Here is a 3,444-nt window from a genome sequence, read left to right on the forward strand (position 1 = left end):
CACAGATGATAAGAAATCAATTTTTTTAAAGTTCTTTGTAAGGATTGGACAAATTATTAATTTACTTTACTAGACTTATTTGGTTAAATGTAACTCATTGACCAAATAACGAAAAGATAGTTTATTTGATTTGTTTGACGGATGAATAAAATCCAAGACAAATTTAATAAAATTTAATATTTCATCATGTATTTAATATCTATTTTTAAAAATTAATATGAATTTGGTGCAATAAATACATTTCAATTCAAAAGCAAATTACATTTTTCACCATTGATTTATGAGCAAATAATTTTTTATTTCCTACCAACCTCAACCACAAAGTCTGCTCCAGCGAAGTACACCACGCCAATGTCTCACCATCTTTATGCTCTAAAAACAAAATTTGACAAAAGGGGTTACGAAGTTTGTATTTTTAATTATGTAAAATAGGCTTGTAAATATTTTATAAATACATAAAACTAGTAATTAATTTTAAAAAATATAATATAATTCCAAATGCAACAAATTTTTTGATAACAAAAACATTGATAGTACAATTAACAAATAATAACACCCAAAAAAGTAAAAATTTTCATAAAAAATCATGGACTACAAAGAATAAAAAAAAACAGTATGCCTCTGAAGTATTAGAAGGAAGTGAATGAACATAAAATCCATGGAAATCGCATCAGCACCAAGTAATATTGAATTTTACCTAAATACTAATGTTAGTTTTAGCATAAGAATGATAGATTATAAAAATAAATGAATAATAATAGAAGAATTACAAGAATAAAGTAGAATTACATAATGTAATATATCCAGAATTAAAAGATATTCTGTTAAAACCATTAAGAAAAAAATATTTATGTGTCATAAATACAACAATAACAAATCAAATAAAATATAGAAAATATTTAGGTGGATAATATTTAGGTGTCATATATCCAGGAGATTATTCCTCTAATTATCTCCTAGTCATTGAAGATCCAAATGAAGACATTCTTTTAGGCATCTCTCGAGGATAACCCTCCACTCCTTATGACTCAAAGCTAGGGGTGGCAATAATTTGTCCGGGCCCGCCGGTCCGATTTTGTCCAGCCCGGAATAAACCGGGTTTGGACAAAAATTTTAATAATACAGGCCGGGTTTGGACATAGTCTGGTTGTCCGGATTTAAATCCGGGCTGGGTTCAGCCTAAGAAATCCGGACAACCTAGCCTTTATATTTTTAAATTTCTTATATATATATAATGTTAAGCCCACTTGCCCAAGCCTATGCTTTTTTATTGCTAATTAAATATAGTTTAGTATTTAAATGATTGTTCATGATTCAAAGCCCAAGCCCATATATGATTGTTTTTTTATTTCTTATATATATATATATATATATATATATATATTAATATATATATGTTTGTTCATGTTTTTTTATACATTTCAAGCCCAAACCCATATTTTTCTTATATATATTTTTAAATTTCTTATTTATATCCTGACAACCAGGCCTTTGATAATAATTGTCATTGAAATGTATATTAAATGTCCTGATTTAAATGTATATAGCTTAGTATTTAAATTAATTTTAAATGTATATTACAAGATTCAAATAAAATTCGGACATTCGGACAACCCTTTTTTAAAAAAAAACCGGGTCTGGGCAAGTCACACATGTCCGCATTTAAAACCGGGCCGAGTCCGGGCATCTAATTTAGTTACTTATAATAGTAGTTGTCCGGACCCGGATTTTTGCCACCCCTACTCAAAGCAATCACCATTCATTGAAGAATTGAACCTTGCTAATATTTTTGAAGACGGAAGTGTTTTTTTTTGTTTTTTTAAGTATGTAAAAAGGGTTCAATGTCTATATTTTTTTTTTATTTTGTAAAATAGGCTTGTAAACCTTGCTAATATATGAGACCTAGATGCTGGATATATGACAAGCATCAATCTAGTATGAATGTTCAAAACCCTAGTCCTTACCATCATAAGTGGAAGAAGTGGGTGGAACAATTATCATGGATGTCTTGGGAATCAAATTCCCACTAATGGTCGAGAGAGAAAAACACAAAGCAGACTTATCTTGGAGACTAATATAAGAGATTGATATTGGAGACTGATCTTAGAGACTGATATAGGGGCTGTCACGCAATCAGGGCTCCACATACCAAACACAGTGGTAGTGGTTGCGGATTATCACCATCGAAGATTATCACCGTTGAAGACGGAGGAATGATGAAGGGGTTGGCGTTGGCGGCGGCGGAGGGGAAAAACCCTGTCAAAGAGCTAATTCATACCTTACGAAGAGCTAGAATAGTGATCGATGTTCAGGATCTAGAATGGTACCTTTCAAAAAGCTAATTCATGGCCTTCTCAACAACAGTGGAAACTGCGGCCGAGATCACCGTCCCGACGGCGTGCTTCACCATCTTGGAGAAGATACTCTGCACAGGAGGCGCCATCGATAAATTAAGTGAGGCAAAAGATGTGGCATCTTATTTATAGACATGATTTTTGTGATAAATTTATGTGTCATAAATTTTTGTTTTTTATTTCAAATATTCCATATTCATATAACTCTTCTTCGGAAATTAATTTTATATTAATATTTTTGTCTTTACCATAATGTTCTTCAATAGTATAAACAATTTATTTTCTTTTATTATGCTTACTAAGTTGATTACTATATCAAATATGATTTAAAAAAAAATCTTATGATATTATCTATATTTTTAACTATAGTCTTATGTTCCTTGTTTCTATGTTTTCTCTAGACATATCTAGTCTCTATTTTATCAAATTGTTTTGATAACTTTATTTTCCAATTTTCTAGCAAATGTCTATCTTCTTTTGATCCAATTTCTATTAAATATTTTTCTGCTTATGGTATGCTATTTTATTTTGTATATTACGGGGATTTAATTCTTTATCTATAGGGAAATATCTTATTCGTGCCAATTCTATCTTATAATATTCAGTGGATTCAAGTAAGTGTTTCATTTCTATGAAACTTTAAACCATATTCAGGTAGTATTCTAATTTTTTAACCAGATCCTATTTGTATATTTTTTTACATGTGTACATAAATTGTCTATATCTAATTTATTATTTTTGTTTTCTTTTATGCTATTTTTTATGTAATCTAAATTGCAAAGTATTGTTTCTAATTTTAATAGCTGGGTTTCCAAATTATGTCATTTCTTAAGGATTAGGTCCATTTTAGCATCCATTTGATAAAATTTTTTATTTAATATGCAAGGATTAAGTCTAAGATTTGCAAGGTTAATTCTATTACAACATTTAATATTTTATAATTTACTTTTTTCTATTTTATATAAAGGTTTCATTTTAAAATATATAATTTTGTCTTACAATAATTATCAAGGTTGTCAGACCCCGTCCGAGCATTGACCCGGTTAAGTTCAGGGGTCAAGGGTTTGACCGGGTTGAACCAGGGTTGAAA

This window comes from Dioscorea cayenensis, unplaced genomic scaffold, assembly GCF_009730915.1.
Source record: "Dioscorea cayenensis subsp. rotundata cultivar TDr96_F1 unplaced genomic scaffold, TDr96_F1_v2_PseudoChromosome.rev07_lg8_w22 25.fasta BLBR01000864.1, whole genome shotgun sequence".
Lineage (NCBI taxonomy): Eukaryota > Viridiplantae > Streptophyta > Magnoliopsida > Dioscoreales > Dioscoreaceae > Dioscorea > Dioscorea cayenensis.